The sequence below is a fragment of the Phaethon aethereus genome, assembly GCF_964289735.1.
Source record: "Phaethon aethereus genome assembly, chromosome: 1".
NCBI classification, from domain to species: domain Eukaryota; kingdom Metazoa; phylum Chordata; class Aves; order Phaethontiformes; family Phaethontidae; genus Phaethon; species Phaethon aethereus.
In genome coordinates this window covers 71,111,107-71,124,670 of record NC_138575.1, presented here as the reverse complement: position 1 = coordinate 71,124,670, position 13,564 = coordinate 71,111,107, and the positions used below count along the sequence as shown (strand labels likewise).

The 13,564-nt window shown below is 44.4% G+C and overlaps 1 protein-coding gene across 2 annotated transcripts in view; it reads left to right on the top strand.

Moving 5' to 3' along the window:
• The window catches only part of RERG (RAS like estrogen regulated growth inhibitor), a gene marked incomplete at its 5' end in the record, with an annotated part of 106,267 nt that overhangs the window by 76,405 nt on the left and 16,298 nt on the right, over positions 1-13,564 (top strand). The window lies entirely within an intron of this gene.

The window sequence follows — 13,564 nt, the reverse complement described above, 5'->3', positions numbered from 1 at the left end:
AGTGTATGTGAAATCACCAGGTATAGGGTGTGTTTTCTCCAGCAGCAAAGCCAATTTAAGCACTCCCCACCTTCCCCACAAGACCACTTTCTGCTCTCAGTTTGGCCGCTTCGGCTGTTGGAGGCACTGTGCCTTTCTCACGATCAGTGGTATAGTTAGGGTTAACCAAAAAAACCCCAGTCTTTGGCAAAGAGCATCTTTTGAATCAGGATAATTTTATTAACTCCACATAGAGCTTGTCCCCACAAAACACATGAGTCCGCATGGCTGGGTGGGTGGATTTGGAGAGCTGCAGACTGGGGAGTGACAATAAGACACTTGGTGGGGAGAGACCAACAGGAGAACACTGGGAAAGGGCATCCTTAGAGACCAACACCATTTAAATGGTATTGAGCATCACACTGGCTACCTCTCTGCCCTGCCAGGCGTGCTAATAGCTTTGAAAATGACATCAGCCATTATTCTGGGTGAAGCCAAACAAAAAGCATGGCGAAGCAAGGAATGTAAACCATGTCTCAGGCATGTTGTTTGTCAAACAGGCTCCCTAGCCACTGCATCAACCTTTGCTATGAGCAGTTGGAGGTTTTCTTACTTGTCAAATTGTAGATTCCCAGGACTATGTTTCCTCACAGCTCGTATGATGTCATTGTGAACGGCTAAACAAACGCAGATTGCTGCGGTCAGTATATGGCACTCTGCAGGGCAGTAACAGGAAAAATAAATGTATACTGCTTTATTCAAATGCTGGCAGAGAAAGTGGAATTGGTTATATTCTCTCTGCTCACTCGAAAAAGATCACGGGGTGAAACTGAGGAAGTGTTCTTTAAAAAAAGCATTAAAAGAAAAACTCAGCGATGAGGGGTTTATCACACTGGCCTAAGAAAATCGTAGACATTAATATCATCATACTTGCAAACTTCCTTAGTCCTGAAGGATCGCTGAATGTCTGACACTGTTAACCACTGCAGTGGCACGTAGCTACTGAGCTCTCAGGATGGAGGAGAGGATCCTAGCAGGGAAAGATGACACGATACACTTGCAAAACTGTGGTGGGATCTTTAACGTCCCCCTAGAACAAACAGGAACTTGGTGTTTGCAGCCTCATGTAAAAGGAATGAAGAAAATCCCATCACTAAGGTCACTTTAAACTGGATAAACAACTGAATGAGATAATGACTGGAAGAGTCCTGAATATATGGACTTGTTATCTTTGCTGTCTGTGTAATTTCTATGGACAAGAGAATCTCACACAAGATAGCACCTCAGATTTTTGGGGTATAATTCATTATTCAGCATGAATAAATGTAGCAGAGCTTCCTCTTAATATAGACTTTTAATTAAGTGTAGTTAATTAGCTAGCTGAGACCAAAAGAACACTCCCTGTAGCTATTGCACTCTGGGGAGGCAGGGCCAGGGTCTCCTGGCAGCTGTGATGAACATCATAAACTATGTTAATCCTCCAAGTTTCAGACTTGAGATAAGTCAGAGGTTTTACAGCATCCATTATGAACTACTGTGGTTTTTATTTTGTTTGAAGACATATGATGTTTATTGGCTGAATGCCCTTAAGCATTGAAAATGAAAGCAGAAGTTTACCATTTAAATTTAGATCATGCCACACACAGACATAATTTTAAACTTCACTCTGAAGAGTTCCCAGGATTGTGTGTCCAGATTCCAAGCAGAAGGCTAAGAATAACCCCTACATTATTATAGGCACCAAATGAGTGCTCATAAAACTGTAGTTGCAGCCAGAGATAGGAGATGATAGTTGTTTATCAAAACAATGAATTAGCTTAAATTCATTTAATGCTGTCACTAGTACTGGGAACCAAGCACACCACAGTGTAATAGACTGGCTGGACCACTTGGCAGTGTTTGTCTTTGCCCATCTCATGTCATAGCTCTGATAGGAAATCATTACTTCCAGGTTCTGGGATGAATTAATCTTCCTACTGACAGCAGCTGTATGGGATGAGCAGTGATGTGAGATCAGGCAGATCACCAATTAGGCTTCAGATTTAAACAGGCTTTGGTCACTAGTGATTTATGAAAAGCTGCTCTCCATCCACACCTGCTCTTCCAGCCTGCTCCACAAAAGAAAAGAGGTGATGCTGCAGGTGATGCTGTTAGATAGCATTAGGTGGCTACCACTCCCATCTCCCTTAGGGTCTTTTTTTTTTTTTTCCTCTAGAAATGAGCATCTCTACAGCATTTAGAAAACCTTTATTCAGACTGAGCTTTCTTCTTCAGCTAATCATTTCTCCACTTTGCAACACACTTCTTTGTACCGTGAGAAAGAAGCATGTGGTCCATAGCATTTATATGTTTTACTTCAATTGTTGATCACAGCCTATCATTCACTTTTCTCGTTCTTTAGTATCGTAAACCCTGCTGTGGAAATGATACATTTGTCTCTTAAAGAAGAAGCTCCTGCTACTGTGTCTCTTAATTCTTCATGTGTAATGGCAAAGCTGTTTGCTGTAAAAAAAAAATTGCCGGTGCAAACAAAAGTTCGAAAGTCCAGGTGGCAAGCCAGTAACAGGAGCATATGTCTTAACAACATAGAGGAAGGGGGGATGAGGGGGGAAGAAAAAGCATCGATAAAACATGAAAACAGCCGTCAGGACATTTGCCACCACTTTTCATGAGATGCTAGAGGCAGTTGGAAGATTATATGCTACGTTGCTAGTAACTAGTCACACAAGCCTGAAAACCATTGTGGTTTATGTCACTGTCTGATATATCTGTTCTCACATGCCTTTCTCCATTCATTCTTCTGGCAACTTCTCCAGGTGTCTGGTTCAGGTACTTGGCATTGAGCCTGTCTGAAAGAAATCAATCCCTTATCTTCTGCCTTTAAAATTCCAGGTAGCCAAGCAATGCAAAATCAGCTAATAGCACAGGATGAAAAGGATGGGTTCCCATAAAAGTTGCGCTGTGCACTGTATCAAAAAGATGTAACATTTATCAATGCATATGTCATCAGGCTTATATAAAAAAAAAAGAGGATCATGAAAAATCCATGAGTCAGTTTTAAATGTATTTTGTTGCCTAATCCTTCATTTCCCTGTGACGCAAGCAGCTTACAGGCATGCATCTATTGATCGATGAGCCACAAATCAGTCAATAGGGCTGATATGAACATTCTAGTGTTCATCTAAGGTCCTTTGTCAAAGAAAGCTGGAAATTGCACGGGACATATGATCTTTCAAGATTTTCCCATATATCCTACTCCAGCTGGATTGTAATTGCAGTGTAAAGTTTTTCCAGGTTATCTGATGTTTCCATGGAGCCAAACCCAGAAAGCCAGGGTGTGCATGTGAAAGAAATGAAGCACATAACAGAAAAAGCCAGGGAACAGCTTGTTTTTCATTCGATGTGAGCTGTAGTCTCATCTGATAAAGTATACACAGACTTAAAATAAGATGAGAAAATTATTACAGTCAGGCTGAGAAGAGAGTGATAAATAATCTGTTCAGACTGACCACGCAGAAACAACCAGTGCTGCCTACGAAAATGAAATAAGGAGCTCTGTATCCCTTTACATCACTGGGTTTCTAAGGCGAAGGAGCGAAGGTGGTACACTTTATGCCTTTTCTAGTTACCATTTGTGCTGATCTATACAGACTTAGAGAAACGGCAGGACAGCAAGGCACTTTCACAAAGGTACTTTTTGCCATCATGAAGATTATAAATACTGGCAGTGACCCAGCATTAAAGCCAGTGGCCTTGCTCACAGTATGCTGACTGTCCTCTCATTCAGGCTGACACACCAGGGCCTAATAAAACCCTATTCTTAAGCATTTAGAGTTACACTAATCCTCCAGCCTAGCAGCAAAAGCGTATGTTGCGGCTGTCCAGAATGGGTTTGTCAGACCAGGACATACCACGTGAAACAAAATGTCTTTTGCTCCTAGCAAGAACAGCAGTCAGTAGGATGGTGAAACACCAGCCAGCTCCCAAAACTGTCAAGCACGAACCCCAGCATGAGCCAAATTGGTTCACTGAGCTCCTTACCAGCAGCCTCCCCTGGGAGGGGAGTAAGGATTTACGGCCAGGTTGCTGCTGGCAGCCCAGATGCTCTTGCAGAACAGCTGGGCCTTGTGGACCAGTCCCTACGCTGACCAAGGGGTCACACAGAACTGGCTTTTCGCTTTGTTGGAGAAATTTCTGCATCTGCACTGGCTGCTGCTTCCTTCTGTGCTCATGCATGTTCCTCTCTCTGGACTGGCAGGGGATGAGGCAGGAGCTCCACGACATCCTAGGAGCAGCTGAGGGCATCCCCCAAATGGCCAGCCAGCCCTTCCTTTCAGGAGTGCCTCCCAAGTAACTCACGTTGCCTGCACCTTTAGACAGGCTGCACCAGCAGAACAAAATCAACTTTGAACCCTTTTGGTACAAACAGATCAGCTGAAGCTGAGTAGCTGGTGGATGCTACAGCCCAGAAAAGTGTGCCTTTGCCATCTCCTTGTAGCAGTGGCATCTTGTTAAAAAACCCACAGTTCAGTCCCACAGAATTCTCCAGTGCAATACAAAAAAACACTGCAGTGAATAAAAGAACAAAATGGAAGCTACTAAGGTTGGGTTGGTGTCATGGTTTAACCCCAGCTGGCAACTAAGCCCCACGCAGCTGCTCGCTCACTCCCCCACCCATGGAATGGGAGAGAGAATCAGAAGAGTAAAAATGAGAAAACTTGTGGGTTGAGATAAAAATGGTTTAATATGGAACACAAAAGCTGCGCACGCAAGCAAAGCAAAACAAGCAATTCATTCACCACTTCCCATGGGCAGGCAGGCGTTCAGCCATCTCTGGGAAAGCCGGGCTCCACAACACATGACAGTTACTTCGGAAGACAAATAACTCCGAACGTCCCCCTCTTCCTTCTTCTTCCCCCAGCTTTACATGCTGAGCATGACATCATATGGTATGGGATATCCCTGTGGTCAGTTGGGGCCAGCTGTCCCAGCCATGCCCCTCCCAACTCCTTGTGCACCCCCAGCCTCCTCGCTGGTGGGGTGGGGTGAGGAGCAGAAAAGGCCTCGACTCTGTGTAAGCAGTAACTAAAACACCTCTGAATTATCAACACTGTTTTCAGCACAAATCCAAAACCTAGCCCCACACTAGCTACTATGAAGAAAATTAACTCTATACCAGCCAAAACCAACATGGTTGGTTTGTTTTAAATCTGCATTTCCTAAATTGCAGATTCTTTGAAAATAAATGGTGGGGTGTTCAGGCATTTCCTTTGAAAGAGAAATCTAAAAAACTAGCTTCCTTCCACAGAAAGACTGGACAGTCTTCAAGAAGGAAATCTTAAAGGCACAGGAGCAGGCAGTCCCCATGTGCCGTAAGAAGAGCTGGCGGGGAAGGCGACCGGCCTGGCTGAACAGGGAGATTTTGCTGGGACTCAGGGAAAAGAGGAGAGTTTATCACCTCTGGAAGAAGGGGCAGGCAACTCACGAAGAGTACAAGGATCTTGTTAGGTCAAGCAGGGACAAAATTCGAAAGGCAAAAGACCAGCTAGAGCTCAGTCTGGCCACCGTCGTAAAGGATAACAAAAAATGTTTTTACAAATATATTAACAACAAAAAGAGAGGCAAGGAGAATCTCCATCCCCTACTGAACATGGCGGGGAACATTGTCTCCAAGGATGAGGACAAGGCTGAGGTACTTAATGCCTTCTTTGCCTCAGTCTTTAATAGCCAGTCCAGGTATCCGCAGGGTATTCAGCCCCCTGAGCTGGAAGATGGGGATGGAGAGCACAATAACCCACCCATAATCCAGGAGGAAGCAGTTAAGGACATGTTAAGCCACCTGGACACCCACAAGTCTATGGGGCCTGATGGGATCCACCTGAGGGTACTGAGAGATCTGGAGAAGGTCCCAAAAGACTGGAGGCTTCCCAATGTGACGCCCATCTACAAGAAAGGCCAGAGGGAGGATCCTGGGAACTACAGACCTGTCAGCCTGACCTCCATACCGGGGAAGATCATGGAGCAGTTGGTCTTGAGAGTGCTCACAGGGCATGTGCAGGACAACCAAGGGATCAGGCTCAGCCAGCATGGGTTCATGAAAGGCAGGTCCTGCTTGACCAACCTGATCTCCTTCTATGACCAGGTGACCCGCCTAGTGGATGAGGGAAAGGCTGTGGATGTTGTCTACCTGGACTTTAGTAAAGCCTTTGACAGTGTCTCCCACAGCATTCTCCTGGAGAAACTGGCGGCTCGTGGCTTAGACAGGTTTACTCTTCGCTAGGTGAGGAACTGGCTGGATGGCTGAGCCCAGAGAGTTGTGGTGATCGGAGTTAGATTCAGCTGGCACCCAGGGCTCGGTTCTGGGGCCGGTCTTGTTCAATAGCTTTATAGAGGATCTGGATGAGGGAATCGAGTGCTCCCTCAGTAAGTTTGCAGATGACACCAAGTTGGGCAGGAGTGTTGATCTGCTGGAGGGTAGGAGGGCTCTGCAGAGGGATCTGGACAGGCTGGATCGATGGGCAGAAGTCAACTGTATGTGGTTTAATAGGGCCAAGTGCCGGGTCCTGCACTTGGGTCACAACAACCCCATGCAACGCTACAGGCTTGGGGAGGAGTGGCTGGAGAGCTGCCTGGCAGAAAAGGACCTCGGGGTGCTGGTTGACAGCCGGCTGAACATGAGCCAGCAGTGAGCCCAGGTGGCCAAGAATAAATAAATAAATCTCAAATAAATCAAACTTTTTTTATTTTTCACCTTGAGATGGGGGGGTGGGTTTATGTCAAAGTTTTATACCGAGAATCCTATTCTACTTTACTTTGCCCTGTGTCTTTCAAAACAGCGTACAAAGTCAAACCTTACCTGTGTCAGTCATCTAGAAAAGCAACAATTAGTTGTGTGATTTCATCTGAAGACTCGCTCTGCAGCCCGATCACAAATATACTCTGTCTCAGACACACAAACATCTGGAGGTGTTACCATTAACTATGTTTTGGAAAACCATATGTGTTAGTAATAGCACACCAGAAAGTTTAGTCTTCACAAAGGGCCGACATAACAACTTGTACAACGGAGTCAGGAGAGGAGAAACGGTAGAAGTTTGGATATTACACACTGCGTTCCTCAAATGATCAGAACCATTAGACACGCCAGTCTGATACTTTATCTTTTATATGAGAGGAGACCTGTGAAATAAACAACCTTATATTGGAAGAATATATTATGAAGCTGGAAAACGTAATGTAAATTAAGCCTCCTGCTTGTATTCCATATACAGCAACCGTTGTAAAAAAAAAAAAAAATGCCTCCAGTGTTGAAGGCAATGGGCAGAACATTGCTACTAAAATCCTCCCGTTCAGTGGCGATGAGATGAATGACTATTATACCGTGTATTTTGTGACATTCACAGTAGACTATTCCAGATGAATATACCGAGAGGTTCTTTTATTGTGAAATTACCATGCCAGGAGCAAGACAAGAAACACTTCCTGCTATTAACAGTAGGATGTGGTTATAATCAAAGATTTTGACAAACCACTCCTCTATTTTCTGCATTAAGTACTGAATAAGGAAGTGGCCTTCGTTCCACTGACACACCTGTGCCAAGATTACTTTCTCCCCAGTCTCCGAGTAATGGCAAATTTTGCCTCTAACCTGGGGCCAGACATCTCTGTCAGTGAAGGGAGATACAGGCAATTCCCTGACAGCTCACCCAATTTGTGCAAAAGCTGCAAGCCTACGAAAGCAGGACCGGGCACAGCTAGATGTTGCAGAAGAGCTGGAGCACCCACAAGACCCCATCCCCGGGCGTACGCAGGCAGGGAGTGCCCCGAAGCCTGGCCAGCCCACACATTGTCTGGTTGGCGAGCAGGAGAGCAGAAGCACGCAGGGAGCAGGGTGCTGGGTAAACACTCACCCCTGGGAATAAGCGTGGACATAGGTAGAGCAATTACCCTCGTGCAAGTCGGGAAACGGCACACCTTTCCGTTGAGCACCCGCAAGCATTGGTTTCGTTGCACTGAAGTCAATGATTTTTACGTTAATTTTCAGTGGTGGCAGAGGTAAACTAATGTGCATGCTCTGATAAAAGCACGAGGTATTATTTACTTCATTCCTTGCGATTAAAAAGTGCTTGCAAAATAATCTGTTGTAGTGCTTCCCTCCAGTTTGCTATTAGACCGTTGAGATGAAATTAGTAAATATCCCATGCTATGGTCTGCCAGAGTTTCAGATGAGCTCCTTGAAACGAGTTACTTCTCTCCAGACCCTTTCCACTTGAAAGTTCCTAAAATCAGGTACTTCCCACAGCAGTAAAATGCAGTTACATCTGAGAGAAACTGAAAATGCCACTAACAAAAGAAATACTCCCCAAAAGTTTGTAGTAGAAACTGAAAAGTGGCAGTGATTTTAAAAATGACACTAATTACACTGACGTTTTGTCAGCCGAAGGATGAAAATCCTGATGAAGACTGCTAAAAAACACAGATGCGTAGGACTATGGTCTCTGTCTCTTCCACAGTAGCATGGTCCTTCCAAACAACTTGTCAAAAGAACATCAGTTATTGACATCTAATTGATCAACCTACAGAATTAGCATCTGAAACAGTCTTTGGAGTCCTGCTGTGTGTATATTCAGCATGTAAAATATTATTTACTGTAAAGTTAAATCCAATATGCCGTGCTTAATTTTTACACTTGAAAGGACGCTAGTGTTTTTGAAATACTTGGACATGGGATGTTGGTTTGGTCCGTGATCTTGCTGTGGGGATTAAGATAGAGATTTGAGACAGGTATTCCAGTCCCTTTATATCCCACAGGAACAAAAAGACATTTGAACCATTTTTGATGCTCAGATTTGGGTCCACAGAACTGAAGCCCATACCATTACCGCTGAAGAAAAAAGGCTTACATTACACTGAGCCCCATAACCTCCTGCAAGGCAAGAGCAATACATTTCATCAAGTAGCTGGTCAATCCTAGTCTGTATTTACTATTATATGGTGTATGTATATACACTGTTATATATATACTGTTAGACAGCATATATAAGTATATTAAAAAGTATATATACTTTTGAAATTTATATTTCATTGATACTTATATACAAAAGTATATATACTTCTTATATCATCAGTCAGTGGAGGACCTCGCTGTGTTGTTACAGAAAAAAACCCCGTACAAACATACACAGTAATTTCTCTGAACACTTCACTGTTTAAGACAGTGATTAAAAAATGCGTAAAATATGCAGAATTTGAGACAGCAAGGCAGTGTAAAACAGACCATTTTTTTATACTTGGTACAGTTCTTCTTTTCTTCCTCCCCGCCCCCGATCTCATTTTGCTCCATCAAATTTTCCGTCTAGTCTACTACAAGCATGTTAGGTCTCAGCATCAGAAGCGAACACAGTGAACGAACCAAGAAAGCAGGAACGGCACAGAAATCCTCCTGTTGATGTCTCACTCACCGCTCATCTCCCCACATCACTGAATTGCCAGAGATTCTGTCAAAACTGAGTCAAACCCAGGCCCACGGACGCAGAGCCAGAAGCGATGACTGCGTGTTCCCATCCGTCACATACCAGGATCAGAACATGACTCTGCCTTAGTCTATACCTTGTCCCCCACTCCTCCCTCACAGACCTGCACTTTCAGGAGGAAATTAAATTGGTGGTGGCTTTCGAACAAAGCGTTACTTCCCGAAGCTGGACATGGAGCTGTTTAAGGAGGCAGCGCGTTGCAGGAATCCCGTGGCAGAGCCATCCTGCAGGCTGATGCCACGTGCTCCAAGTGGGCTGAAATTCCAACATGTGAGGGGCCTCTGAGAGGGTGAATGGGGGATGAACTCTCTAACAAAAATATACGTTTTACAAAAAACAAAATACTTGGTTTGTGAAAGTGCCTTTTGATCATTACAGCCTCTGGTTTTAACCACTCCGGTGTCTCCTGCCAAATACGGTTTACTGATGACATATCATCATGGCACCAGGAATGGACTTGTTGATACGTTAAATAATGGGACTACTTGCAGAACACTTTTATAGCTGGAAATTCTCATGGCATAAAAGAGTCATCGTACAGTTATTTCACTGCAGAGAACTGTTATTTTTCTTAGAATAACTTTGAACTCTGTAGCTTTTGGGGAAGGAGGGTGTTTTTCAAATAAAACCCTGCTTCCATTCTTCCTCCAAAAGCTCAGCTCATATAAGCTGGAACGATAACAAGTTAATGAAGATACGTGTTCAGGCAGATTGTAAATTTAGCCAGAGCATTTATATGTTACTAAATCCAAACAAAGATCTAAAGCAAGACGCAAAACACCACCAAAAAAAAAAAGTTCCAAAAGATATGGACTGAGATTTTTAAAGCTGAGTAAGGGACTCAGCCATACAAGTCCCAAATAAATTGATTAATTATGTGGTTGATAATCTCAGTTTATATGCCAAGTTAATTCCTGATATAACTTCATTGTTTTCAGTGAAGTTACACTGCAAATGTGTTTGACAGATAGTTCTGTTTCTTCTCCAAGAATAACTTCTAAGGCAGAAGGTTTAAACATGAGTGAATGAAAGTTCTGGGCCAAGTTCTACCCTAATTTAAACCCTGTACAAAACAGCTGACTTGGAAGTGAGGGTGTAAGGAAAGGCAGAAAGAGACATGAGTCTGTTCTTCCTTTGCTGGGACATTACATCAATTCCCTTAGGTAATGGTCATGTCTCCAAAAAACACAGCGGGAATCCAAATTGCAGTTTGTTGGAGATTCTTTCCTTCTAAGCCAGCAAAATCTTGTATTTCACAAGCAGTAAGTGTTCGGGAAAGGGCCTGGGCTAGCCTCAGTGGACGACCGTGAAATTCACTCCTGTTAGGTACTGCATCAGTCCCAATCTTGCCTGCTTCAAAATGCATTTCATCTTCTTTGGGGACGAGCACTGGAAATGGTCATTTTAATATGAACGTTGGAATTAATCACCTAATTTAACCAGAAAATAATGAGTTTCAGACATTCTCAACCTCAATGTTATTTTGAATAAAAAGCCAGTATTTGGATTATTTTTTTTTTTTTAGTGTGTTAGGTTATTTTTGGCTCATTATTAGTATTAGAGTTAAGCATGCCTAAATAAGGCTGATGAGTCAAACAGGGTGCACAGACCTTTGCTAAGGTGAGAAGGAAGTCATGCCCATCTCAACTCTTTGTGTGCAGCATCGCTAAGGACGCGGGGAAACTTACTGCTTTTCCCGAAGCATCTTTTATGCCCACGGCAGAAATCCGAACGCTGCATCTCTTAAGTGTAGTGAATTCCTAATGTCCTCGCTTCTGATTCTTCTGCTGGCAGAAGTTATTTTGTTAAAAGGTGACGGAAGCTGGCGGTAAGTGAGCTCAACACAAAATGGCTCCACAGTAACACCCCCGCTCCAGGGGGATCATCGCTAGGGCAGGCGGCGTGAGCCAGCAAGCTGGTCTCCGTGCTGACAGCCCAAGCACCTGGATGCCCTTCCCCGCTCTCCTTTCATTGACTATTTTCAGGTAGCAAAGCCACATACATTCTTTTAATACTCAACTGGATGTCAGGGGCCCAGCTGCTAAGCACCCCATATGAAGCGAAAGTGAAGACGCTTCCCACCCAACATAGTTTGCGATAGTTACGAACAGGACAAGCGCTGGATCAAGAGCACCTCACCTTCTCCATCTGTGAAATGCAGCTGCTAATCTTCAGACTCGCAAAAACAGCTGGAATTGAAAAGCTCTGTAGGATGGGCTGTGACCATTGCTGTGAAGGAGAACAGAAGTATTTTGAGGGAATCGACCGGGCTGGAAGCGGGGAGGTTGGTCAGAGCCAGCCCTGCAGGAGTAGCAGCTCCGCACGGCCCCGAGTGTGCGTGCCCCCAGCGCTGGCACGAGCGCACGGCTCTGAAGCTGACGCTTTCCCACTCGCCTGGGGTTGTGCTGAGCCGGTGTTTCCTTCCCTTCACCGGGCCCAAGCAAGCTTCTGCAAGTACTTTACTACCGGCAGTGCCCAGCGAGCGGCTGGCTGGGCTTGCCGTGCTCCCCGCTGAGCCCCGCCAGCGAGGGAGGGTAGCTGCCACCCGGCCCCATGCGTGGCAGCCGCCTCCCGCCCTTCCTTTCTTCTCTTCAGCTCCCTCCTGCGTATGTGATTATCTGTTATTTCTGCATACAGGCCTCCCTGCTGGAGACAGATGCAACCTGCTTTGTCCCTCCTCACCGGAGCTTACGGCTGTGATCTCTAATGCTTCACCTCCGTAGCACTCAGTGGTGGTACCACTTCATCCCGTGTGCATAGCTGTGCCTCTCCTCCCCCGGGCTCGTCTCAGCAGCTCCGGTCCAGTTCCACCTTTCCTTCTTACCGCTTGTCACCTTCTCAGATCCTTCATTTGGGCTACCTCCAAAATCAGCTCTTCTCCCTCTTTTCCTTCAGAGCTGCTGCTCTCTGTCAATCACCTGTCTCAGACATTAGCGTTTGACAGACTTTCTTCCAGTCCCCTTCATCACTTTAACCCTCTGCTCCAGCAATTTCCGTCTACAAGTACAAGGTTATCATAGCTAAGCGGACTCTGTTTAAATATGAAAGTAGCTGGACGGGTTCCCCCACTCTCTTCTGCCTTATCTCTCTCTCCATTAGCTGCTCCGCGTCCAAGCACAGGCTCAGGATAAGGCTCTGCAACACAGGTAGCACATCACTGCTGCTCCTTCAGAGTACAGCTGTGAAGGAAGACAGCATTTTTTAAATCTGTGCTTGAAAAAGAAGATGGTAAGGAGTCTTCCAAAAGCATGTCAGGAGAACTTTTATCTTGCATCACTTCCCCAGTCAAAATGGAAAAAAGAGGGGAAAAAACCCCACAACAACAACAAAAAAACCCCAAACAGGCTCTGTATTTTACTAGCAATTAAAGAAGAGTCATGGCCAAACTTTTGAAACATCAAGTTGTTTAAGCTATTCCAGCTGAGATAAAACATGGGGAAAAAGGTCCTGGCGCAGACATCATCATGGATGGAAAATAAGCTGCACAGAGATCTTCTTGTAGTATAATGACATCCATGTTAGGACTACAACTTGAAAAGTTACTTTGGCTAAGAATTGCCACATTCATTCTGAGGGCCAAGGACAGCATTTCTGCACAGGCTAAAAAAAAAAAAAATAGGATTTCCTAAGGAAAATAGAAACTTAAAATAACACCAATTTAAAATTTCTTCTTATGTAGTGATCTCATTTCCTAAGGATCAGCTTCTTATTACCCCTCGAACTGTGAGGCATAGTTAAATCTTTCTGAAAACTGATGTTCTGATTGTACTTAAAAAATAAGTTCCAATTAAGTAAAGCTTAATTATATATATTCTGCAGAGTGTTGCCTTGTCCTACCCTTGGGCACAGAAATCTGGGATGTGGGGCATTCTCATGGCTTTAGTTTTGAAAAGGATAAGAATTGGGTTTATCTGTCACCTTTTGCTGTCCGTCTGCAACTGAAAGAAGAATGGAACAATCCTGTAGGGCTGATGACAAGGAAAACTTTCCTAATGTCACTACAATCATAGCTAGTGCAGTGGTACCTCCAGCTCCATTTTGGAAATGCAGAA